The 12,268-nt window shown below is 36.5% G+C and overlaps 1 protein-coding gene across 5 annotated transcripts in view; it reads right to left on the reverse strand.

Moving 5' to 3' along the window:
• FKBP5 (FKBP prolyl isomerase 5) overlaps window positions 1-12,268 on the reverse strand; it is a 93,347-nt gene that overhangs the window by 52,559 nt on the left and 28,520 nt on the right. The gene's annotated exons all lie outside the window — the stretch shown is intronic.

The following is a 12,268-nucleotide window of genomic DNA, read 5'->3' on the forward strand; positions in this document are numbered from 1 at the left end:
CTTAGCATGATTACACATTGAGAAGTAGTCCTTTCAAAACTCTGAAAACAACCTCTCCTTACAGCCATATTCTTGACAGAGAATTAAGAACTTATCAGGAAATATGATGAAGGAATGACAATATATCACAGTGGTAAACAGAACAGCCTTCAGAAACTGACAGACCCCAGACTGAGTCCTAGCTCCAGCAATAACCATTTGACATTTGCAGACTTACTTAACTTCACTGAGCCTCAGTTTCACGTCCATAAAATGGAAATAGTGTTTGTTCATAGTTACTGTGAGGCACTAATGACATTACAGATGTTAAGAGATTAGCAGAGTCCTAACTTAAAAATGTAAACACTTATCGTGATTATTATTGGGTCTTCTACAGAGCCACATTTTTCATTTTCTGCTCAAAAGACCTACAGAATGAGCTTCTCCTCTACAAAAGCACTCAAGGTCCTCCACAACACGATCCTAACCTATCTTTCAGGTCAAGCTTCCACTACTTTCTTTTACTACCTTTCATGCAGCTCATGCTCTAGCCAAACCAGACCAAGGTCCCATAACAAGCCCCGTGCTTTCCCATCTCCATGCTTTTGGTCACTCTTTTTCTTCCCCATTTGTCCCACTCAAATGCTACTTCCATCGTACCAACCTTGACCTTGTACTTGGCAGCTGACTGCCCTTTTCTGTACTTTCTTAGCTCTTCCTTGACTTTTTACCTATAATATATTCATAAGAAGACACACTTGGATTTTAAAGACCCTTGAGAACAGGGTCATGCTTTGTTCATATTTACATTCTCTAGAATGCCTCTACCTTTGAGACTAGTGAGACAGAAATGGCAAGGAATTTGGAGTTCCTACGGCATCTGATGTTGCCTACTTTAGCTTCTCAAAGCCTTTTTCCTCTACTTGTGTAATTAGAATAAAAATATATCTTTTCACAGAGTGATCTTCTAGCTTAAATGGTATAATTTGATGTTAAAAGTATACTACTGCAATGTTAGTGCTTATTAATATTATCATTCACCCAAATGACAGACACTTTTTTTCATGCAAGGCAAATACCAACAGGCTAATCAACAGACAAAATAAAACACACCTCATTGGCTGCTACCATGATGAATTCTATCCTGCTCTCCTGGTGAGCAGGGAAAGTCCAGACTTAATCACTTCTACAGCTATTCAAATTAGGTTAATAATGGACATAAGGCTCCCTAAGTCACCTGCGGGACCCTCTGGCCTACACGGTCAAAAAGAGCTATTTTACAGCTGTGAAAAATGTCTTACTGATACAACTGATAATTAGACAACTAAATATAGTTGATATAGTTAATTTCCAAATGACCTAAATTTACTTCAGTGTAAACAAAGACACAAATGAAATTTTGCTGTGCCCAAAAATCTTCAAAGAGAACACTAAAAACCAGGGGCTAAGCCCCTTTGCTTTATCTTCTAGTACAGTTTATGCCAAACACAAAAGATCCAAATGCTTGGCTCAGGATAAGGGAAAGGCCAGAACAAAGCATTCTCAAACGAACAACTACAAAAGTTAGGTACGCAGTTGTTGTATGTGATTCCGGGCAAGACAATTAGGAAAAGCAGATGAACAGAGCTGGCTCCCAGCTTCTGGTAACCTACACTTAGACTTCTCTGATGCATAGAAACTTGCAGAAGGCACCTCAAAAACAGGAGAAAAAGATCTTTTAAATATTTTGGACATCATGGACCAATATATCCTTGGAAAAATATATGTACACAAAAAAATTTCCCGCGGCTTTACATATACACTGGCAACCATCAATAAACCCCTAGGGAAATCTTGGATTAAATCAACAAATTAAAACCACCAGGCGAAAGGTTATTAGGAAACAGGACAGTCACACAATGTCAAAGCATGAACCTACAGATTATTTATTATTAAAAAAAAGGGAAAAGGGCCTTCCAATGAAGTGATTTGACAAATCTCCCCTTAACACAAGTGATCTACATCATGACCAAACTCTGCATCACCTATATGAACACAAATTGGTATCACTGTGCCTCCTGATGTGATGTAAGGGGAGGTATGCATGTGGTATTCCTACCAAAAAAAAAAATTAACCTGAAACCAATCAAGAAGAAAAGACAAAACTAAGTTGTGGAACATTCTACAAGACAAGTGGCCTAGACTCCTCAAAATAATAATGTTATGAAAGACCAAAAAAAAAAAAGAAAAAAGAAAAAAGAAAACAAAACAAAAGAAAATGGGCCTGCTCTGCTTTAAAAAAGACTAAAGAGACACAACAATCAACTGCAGTGTGTGATCCTTGGCTGGATCCTGGATTAGGGGGACAAATTTTATGGAAGTCCATTTTGGAGAGAATAGAAAAATCTGGAAAAACAGACTGCACATTACCTTATTATTACTGTAAAATGTTAGTTTTCTGGGGTGGGCTGTTGTATTGTGGTTTTATACACAATAATATCCTCATTCTTTGGAAACACAAGCTGAAGTATTTAGGGGTGAAGTGCCACGATGTCTGCCATTTAGTTTCAAACCATTTGAGAGCGTGCATGCATGAACACAAGTATCACAAAAAAACTAAAAACAAAGCATTCAGAAACCATGACTACAACACATCCAAAGGCAATGCCTTTCTTTTAAATGTTCATCATTTAAGGATCAACTAAATTTTTAAATGAAAATACTGTCAATCAAAAAACAAATTCTTTCGATTCCAACCCTCCCCACTGGAAACAATGGCTTGCTAAAATTCAAAAAAATAGGGAACTTGTATAAGTTGATTTGCAAGTTTTGTAAATCTCATTTGGTAAAGAATTTGCTCTTCATTTTTGGTTTCTACCACTTCAAGGGATATAAGTAATCTCTGTAATTTCTGAATGGTTCTGAATAGTATGAAGCCCATATAAGGTAGTATGAATAATTAAAACAAAAAATAAACATGACACAAACTTTTTGAACTTTCAAAGAAAGATAATCTAAAAGAATAAAGAAATAAACTGAACTTTCCAGGTATCTTCCTTTAATTCCACTTATGCCATCTGGGGTATAGATTTTTGTAAGCAGACAAAACAAATACGTTAAAGAAACTTCTTTCTTGATCTAGCATTAGTTAAAAAAAAAAAAAAAGGCAGTAAGAACAGACAATTCCTAAAAACCTATAAGACATTGAGAAAGTTTCACTTTTTTCATAAGAGCCTTTTCTTCTTTCCCAGTCTAGGTTTATTCTGGATTTAAAATCACTATGTAGCTATGGATATTAATCTATGATAAAGCTCACTGTTTCGAACTGTCCAAAGGGGGAAATTGTTGCCCAGTGCCTCAGAGAGGGAACACACAGTTCGTTCTGTTATGGACATGCCAGATAAGCATGCACTCTCCAAAGTGCTAGTCAGCAAACACCTGAGATGTCACAGAAAAATGAGACGCTTAAAATTTCATCAACAGTATACGGAAAACTTCAGTTAACATAACTAAGTTGTCATATTCCCCCAAATAAGAAGTCACTTTAAAGCTTTATCCACTAATTCTCCATGTATATTACTTACTGTGTAGTTGTTCCCTTTCTTAAAATACAGGTATCTTGTATCACAGATTATCCTACTTACAGGAGAGCTTCCAGAAAGGAGACAAAAAAGAATATAGGAACTGGCTACTTTGCTGGAAGCACAGGAAATTACAGCAGCATTCTTTCTAAGTATACACGTGCCTGGACCACAAAGGCTTTCAGTCTCCTAAAACTAAAACATGAAAGAAAACACAAGGAAGGAGGTATATCTAAGGCTTGTAACTTAATACAGGGTAAGTGCAAATAAATTTGAAAATACCCATGTAAGGATGAACTGGAAAGCTCTCATTAAATTTCTTTTTTAAATTTTTTATATTAAAAATTATTTATTTTATTTTGGGTTTTTTTTGGGGGGGGGTGGATTTGGTTTATTTATTTTTTAAATGGAGTTACTGGGGATTGAAGCCAGGACCTCCTACATGCTAAGCATGTGCTCTACCACTGAGCTATACCCTCTCCTTCATTTACTTTCAACCCTAGGCCTCCCTCAAACATTCAAGTCCAGTTAACACAAGAGCATCAGAAGTAGTTATCTACTTGTAGACAAGACATAATGTATGAGGGAGAGAAATACGCATGCAGAGGAAATGAGATCAAATATTGAGAGACAATACACCTATATGAAACTGCACACTATATTTATTCACCTGCTTTCCCCCAGTTAATTTCCCTCCTCCACACTGGAGCAGGGAACGGGGAGATGACGAACAATACTCTTATACATCTCATACATTTATTTTTTCTCCTTTAAAAAAAAGATACACAAATATCTCATGTGAGAGAAGATACACAAATAGCCAATAAGCACATGGAAATGTGTTTGACGTCATTAGTCATAAGGGAAATGCAAATCAAAATCACAATGAGATACCACTTCACACCCAGGAGGATGGCTGTTATCAAAAAAGGAAAAATGACAAGAGTTGGTGAAGACGTAGAGAAATGGAAACTTCATGCATTGCTGGTGGTCATGTGAAAGGGCACAGCCTCTGTGGAAAAGTTTACTGGTTCCTCAAAATATTAAACATAGAATTACCATATGGTCCAGCTAGTCCACTCCTAGGTATGTATCCAAAGAAGAGAAAGCAGAGATGCAAACAGATACCTGCATACCAATGTTCAAAGCAGTATTATTCACAATAGCCAAAAAATGGGGAAAAATCCAATTGTCAATAAACAAAATATGGTATGTGTGCATAGATGTATCATATATTATTAAAATGAGTATTATTCAGCCATAAAAAGGCATGAAATTCTGATACATGCTACAATGCAGATCAACTTAAAAACATCAGGCTAAGTGAAATAAGCAAGACACAAAAGGACAAGTATTGTATGATTCTACTTTTATGTGGTACCTAGAATAGGCAGGTTTATAGAGACAGAAAGTAGAAGACAGATTACCAGGGACTGGGGGGAAGGGGACTAGACAGTAGCTGTTTACTGGGTACAGAGTTTGTGTCTGAGAAGATGAAAAAGTTCTGGAGAAGAGTGGTGACAGCTACACAACAATGTGAATGTACTCACTGTCAGTGCACTGTACATTTAGATATGGTTAAAATAGCACATTTTATGTTATGTATATTTTACCACATTTTTTTTAAAAAAGAAAGAAAAGGAAATCTGAGGCCGAAGTAGACAGTAATTAACTTAACAGAATGGTCAGCCAGACTTAACTTCTCTCTCTTTAATCCTCCTACTTTCCCCTTAACTGAGGATGCCTTTCACATTTTGAGCACAATTCCAGAGTTGAGCCTTCCCAAGTGACTCCTGCATCAGTTCTTCAGGGACCAAAGGCTCTGGGATGTCCAATCATGAAGACAGGAGAGGAGAGAGGATACTAAATGGAACTACCACTTTATAGCTACAAATTATTTCCTCCTTTATTGTATCTCTTAGATACATACAATGCTTTGGTAAACTCACTTTTCTTCTCAATAAGTACTGAAGAAAGCAAAGTTCATAGACCATATTTATAATTACTCCTTCTCTGACTGCTTACTTGGAAGAATTACTGTTCTTAAATAAGTAGGAGGCCAAGCATTATATTAGTACTAAAACAACAACCAATAAATCTAGAAAATATTAGATCATCCAAATGCCAAAGGTTGAAAGACAGTACTAAGTTATCAACTTTCCCCCAAGATGACACTGGAGTGACAAAAATATTTGTAAAGCTCTCAGCTCGAAAACAAGAAAAGTTGTATCACTGAACTAGAACGCAGATGAGATTAGTCTGAAGGAGAGAACAAAGAAGAGCAAACTGCCTTCTAAACACCAACTGCAAGAACAGCTTTCCCTAGGGAGCCTGGTCAGCATCAAAAAGAGCAGGAGAAAGCCAGAGGAATTAAGCAGAGAGGCATACCTGGGGAAGAGAGCAGACGCTGTTCAGATCAGTTAGGCCAGGTAGATTTCTCTCCCTCCCCAATGCACAAGGTGGTTCCCATTTTTCTCTGTGGAAGATGTAAGAATTTTCTTTATTCTTGGAATTTGGATATATCTCCAGGATATATTGTGGAATCTATCTTCTTTCCTTAATTCCTGCAGGGGCCTTAACATCCTGGTGCATAATTGCTGAAGATAAGTCTTTGGGGATTTCAGGAAAGTTCCTACTGTGTTCTTCAGTGTCCATCCTCTGCTTCTAGAAGTCTTATTAGACAGACTTCGGGCATCTTGGTTCTATCCTTCAGGTCTCCTAAACATGTTTTTCTGGGATAAACATTAGAATCACCTGGGAATCTTTAAAAAGCCACCGATGCCTGGACCTATTCTCAGAGAGTCTAGATTTAACTGGTCTGTGGTCAGAACATCAGTGTTTTTAAAAAGCATCTCAGATGACTCTAAGGTGCACAGGGCTTAGAAATAATGATTTTTCTCTCGAATTCCATCTCCATCTTTTAGCTCTATATTCTAAGAAATTTCCTTTGATGGAATTTCTAGATCACCATTTGGTTGTCAGCTATGTCCAGTGTGTCATTTAACTTGTTCAAAGAATTTTTTTAAATGTTTATTTCCGTATACTCTTTTATTATCTGCTCACTTTTTCTTAGCATGTCCTTATTTTATGGATGCAATTACCTCTCAAATATTTCTGAAGATTCTATTTAGAATAAAATGGGACATCTCCTAAGAATAAGTATCAGGCTAAAGCTTTCTTAAGGAAAAAATGCTGATTTTATGTAGCCCCTGGCATCTCCCAAGGGCACTGGGCAGTGGTAAAGGTTGAGAAGTTAAGAACTAGAAATGAGAGAAAGGCAGCATATTGTAGTGTAAAAGTTAAGTAGAAGGGGAATGTATAAGATGTAAAAGTGACAGGTGAAAATTTTGATACTTGTTCTAGCCTTACAAAGAGAACAAGTAAAATGCTTTAGGTGAAAGGGGAGTGGAAAGTGAAGGCTTAAGAAGAAAGAACTAGTTACAAGCTTAAATACACAGGGGAGTCACAGGGAAATGAAAAGTAATGATTTAAGAGTAGGAAGAGCAAAAAAAAAAAAAAAAAAAAAAAAGAGTAGGAAGAGCACAGGCATAGATCTGTTCATCAATTAAACACTTACAGACTGCTTAAGTTATAGCCGAATCAACTATAGCTAAATGAAAGTATTCTAAAGCTTCTCCTCAAGAGGAATGTTTAAATAAAAAACCAACAAATTCACACTATAAAAATACTATGCAGTCTTTGAAAAAGATGAGATGAATCCATAGGGAAATCACTGATCTAAGAGTCTAAATATTCCAAAAGCATCAAAACAACTGCACTGAGAAAGGGTTTTATAGATGTCCATCCACTAAAAAAGGAATCATTGTAAGACATGAAATGTATTATGATACATAGGGCCCAGTGATGATTTCGTTCTCCGGGCTGTTTAAACAACAACAACAAAAAAGTCAGTTGATGATGTCACAAAGGGATAATACATGTGGTACAGACAATGTGGTATAACGTAATTACTTGCAGCAACCAACCATGCCTCCTAGTTGTTTACAGATTTTGGTGCATACAATCATTTTAAAGCACTAGGTTACAATTACACAAATATTACCCATTACGTGCCACAATGTCTTTTTCACCATTGTTTTTCCTTCGTGTTAAGACAGCTGAACTCTGGAAACACTAATATGGAACATGCAAGGTCTTAAGCACTCCACATAAACAATCTTCTAATGATGACACAAAAAAATGGAAAGACATCAAGATGTATCAGTAAGTGAATGGTGAGCTGCAAAAAAATTTGTAGTATGACCCTATTTTTAGGAAGAAAATAATGTGTATTTGCTTATATATACAAGGAGGACATATTTAACCATCATTAAAAGTGTTACCTCTGGAGAAAGAGATTGTGGGGAGAGGGGACAAGAAGAAATTCCCATTTTTTAGATTTCATTTTGTATCATTTAAATAGTTTAACACGAAGCATATATTACTTCCATGATATTTTTTTTTAACTTAGGACAAAAAGATGAAACATTTCTCAGTTGCACTTATCAGGACTTTTTATTATTTTTGTTCAATTTAATTCTAACATTTTAGAGTGTCTTCTATGTAGAGGAAGCAAACTCTGATTGAGCAAGGGGTGCTTGTGAGATATCCAGAAGGCAGTCAGAGACGAGGCCTGGCTCAGGAGAGAAGTCTGGGTTGACAGTAGACATTGAGGAGTTATCAGATTCTACCAGGTACTTAAAAGCATAGCTGCAATTACTTCTAAGAAAATAAAATAGTGGTTCTCAAAAACTTTTAACATCCAAACCTCACTTCTGATTACTAGGACTTGTGGCAGTACAGCTGAACAGTTTTAAAAACTCAAACCATCGCTGAAGAAGTCAACAATATCACTAATGACAGATTAAAAAAACTCACAGCACTTTCAAAGTACTATTGCTCTCACTGTCCTTTAATATCACACCACCGTTCAAATAACACCATTTCTTTTGAGGCAAGCACTAGAATCCACCTCTGGTACTTTCTTGACTTTACACACTGCCTCTTACCTCTCACTCGTAGCCTGCTTCACACCAAGTCACGACATCCCTTAGCTCAAAGGTACATCTGTCGGAAATTGTATTACAGTTGTGACAGAGACTGCTAGTAATTCTCCATATCCTTTTCCCCGCTTCTTCCTTAGTAATAAAACCTCTACTTGTTAACTAGACATGGAGCTTTCCAGAATGAAGCCCGTTTCCTCCCGTGCAGCTAAGTGTGGCCATTTGACTAAATTCCAACCAGTGGGATCTAAGGAAAATATATCCATAAAGGAGCAGGCAGCCAGCTCAGGGGGAAGAATACTAACATACATCTTAGTTGAAAGCTGAAAGATAAGGACTCATTTTCCCATTCAGTCAACAAGTATCTATTGAGAACCTACTATGTACCAGGCTCTGTTCTAGGCAATGGAGATATAGCAGTAAACAACAGAAAATAATTTCTATCTCCATGGAACTTACATTCTGATAAGGGTAAAGACGATAGGAGTGAGCCTCTATTACTTATTCATGTTTCTGATAGAAAAATTAAATTTCTACCTGTGCCACAGTGGTAGATTAACTTGGGTTGATTCATTAGGGCCAAACAGCTTGATTCCAAGTCTGCTGATGATTTCTAAGAACAGGCCAACACAGTAACAGATGGCAAAGGTCTGTAAACACTGTATAGGCAGAGGATGTGTCCTGTTCATTTTTGAAACCCTCCTCCCCTAACCTAGTGTAAGTGGATGGCATAAAAGAGGCACTCAATAAACACTGGAATGAATTGTGATTTTCAAAAGCAATCAATATAAAGATGGTAAAATGTGAGACTGGAAGGAATCAGTACTGAAATATCATTTCCAGTTGACTATATTCCTTCTCTAAATCTACTCTGAAAAATCTAATCTGGAGAATTACATCATACCTTAGAGTTCAACCACAGGGCAAAAATAATACTCTATTCTAATCATAGTAGTAATCAAGAAAACTCGAGCATAATTAATACATCCTGGAAGTGCACTGTAAGCATATGTTTGTGCATACATACAATAACAGATTTACTAATTATATCAGTTTGACTTAAACCTGGGCAGTCAAAAGCACAGGACCACACCTCGCTGTCAATCTCTGAGTATACACTAAAGAGTAATTGGAGGAAGAGATGACTCAGAAAGCTGGAATGCAGAAGGAAGAAACCTAAGATAAAAATTCTGTATAATATCGCACCCTCCTAAAGTCTCATTAAAGCATTGTAATATAAATTAAGCAGACTTAAAACACGTTTTCACTATATGTTTCCAAGGGTCCATCATGTATGTCCAAGAGTAAAACTGTCCAAGAATAGCATTTTAGGTCTGCGAACAAAGCCTAAAACGTAGAAGGAACAAAAACCTTGACCACCTTAATTCCCCACCATGAAAATGTGGAAGGAAGACAGGGACTGAGGATAGAGGAGGGAAAGAGTGCTGCTCCCAAGCCTGATGACCAGAGGCCTCTGTCTGGGCACTGGGTTTTGAGAACAAATGAATGTTCCATAACAGGAGAGGCTTGGTATTTGCAGAGAAGTCTGGGGAAAAATGGAATCTTTAGGACTGTAACAGATTCTATGCAGGAAGAAGTAAGGCAACTTTATTTTTGATGTGGCCCTACCATCTCCCAAACCCTGAGTTGGTACCGCCTCTGCATGCAGATCTAGTTACTGACCAGTGAAGTTTGTTAATGTGACTTAATCCATCTCTTCAGGGTCAGGCTCCTCAGGGCCTTCCAAGGTGACAAGTTAATTAATTAATCCTGTCCAGCAGATAAAGATTTGTCTACCTCCCTAAGTAAACACCTTCTTTGGAGTGACTCATATATTCCACATTTCCAGGACAAATTTTTAATTAAAGGTATATATGAGAGAGGATTGAACCATGCCTGAATTTAAACTCAAATCCATTGGTAACTAGCTATGGAATCTTTGGTTGTCATTCAGTTTCTCCACCTGTAAATTTCAAGAGGTTAGACAAAAATGGTATCTAAGGTTTATTTCAACTCTAATATTTAATATTTAGAATAACTTTTAAAGAATAAATAGATGCTTCACTTCACTTTATAGGAAAATGAGGTCTGATATGTGGAAGGGAAAACAATTCCCAAGGAATGGAAAAAGTTACTCCGGTATCAGAGAGTTCACTTTCCATTGCAGTCCTCTGGGAAAGCATGATTAATTCTGAGGTTTATCCCCTTAGATACTGTGTTAGTTTTCTAGAGCTGCCACAACAAATTATCACAAACTCAATGGCTTAAAAAAACACACAAATTATCTTATAGTTCTGGAGGGCAGACGTCAGAAGTAGGTCCACTGGGCTACAATCAAGGTGTTAGCAGGGCTGTGTTCCCTCTGGAGGCTCCAAGAGAGAATCCCTGTTTTTTCCAGCCTCTAGAGGCTGCCCACATTCCCAGGCTCATGGCCCCTTTCCTCCATCTTCAAAGCCAGCAATACTGTATTCTCTGATCATTCTTTTGGAGTCACATCTCCCTTTGGCCACAGCCAGGGAAGTTTTTCTTTCTTAAATTTCTTAAGAATCTATTTGATTGTGTTGGGCTCATCAGGATAATCTAGGATAATTTCCCCATCTCAAAGTCTTTAACCATAATCATATCTGCAAAGTCGCTTCTACTCTGTAAGATAACGTTAACAAATTCCAGGGATTAGGATGTGGACATCTCAAGGGAGCCATTATTCTACTACCTACTATAGATACCTAGTCATCCAAACAAGATCATAATAATTTCTCCCAAGCCTAGAATTCTGTTGATGTCCTCCATTTTACACTTAGGGTTCTTTCAACAATCTCTCCTTCCTCTCCCTTTACTTATCATCCAGTTGGATAACAATGTTCTAATCTGACAATATGATTAAATCTAACATTTGAGATTTTTATATATATATTTTATACATTTATATATATATATATAAAATTCTGAAAATTCTTCAGAATTTCAGAAAGCCCAAACTGGAACATTTATTCAGTTTCTCAATTGTTTAATAAGTTAAAATTTTAAGTAAACTTGATATATGTAATACATGTTTTCTCAATTCATCAAACTTAATCACTGAAAAATTATTTAAAAAACTGAGTCATTTATGTGATTCTGAAATTTGAGCAGCTTGCTATAAATGCTGAAGGACACACAAATACATTTTTTAAAATCTAGTAACAGTAAATTGCACATAAGTATTTAATTTTAAATTTTGACATATGTATATATACATATCCACTAAGCTATCACTACAATCAAGATTATGAATATACTTGTCACACACAAAAGTTTCCTTGTATCCCTTTATAGTTCACCTCTCTCTGGCTCATGTCTCCAGCAATCTCTGATATGCTTTCTAAATAGTCTGTATTTTATAGAATTTCATATAAATGGAATGTCTTTTTCCATTGCTTCTTTCTCTTAACTGTAATTATACTGAGAATAAAATACACTGTTGCATGTATCAATAGTTTGTTCCTTTTATTGCCTAGTAGTATTCCAGTGTATGGAGATATGCAAATTATTTGCCTGTTGATGCACATTTGGATTGCTTTCAATTTTTGTCTATTACAAATAAAGCTACTATGAATACTTAATTACAAATCTTTATGTGGTCATATGCATTCATTTCTCTTAGATAAATGCTTAGGAGTGGAATGGCTAAATCACAGAGTAGGTGTGTATTTTAGGTCTTTAAGAAAGTGGCAATCTGTTTCCAAA

This window comes from Camelus ferus, chromosome 20 (genome assembly GCF_009834535.1).
Source record: "Camelus ferus isolate YT-003-E chromosome 20, BCGSAC_Cfer_1.0, whole genome shotgun sequence".
Taxonomy (NCBI): Eukaryota; Metazoa; Chordata; class Mammalia; order Artiodactyla; family Camelidae; genus Camelus; species Camelus ferus.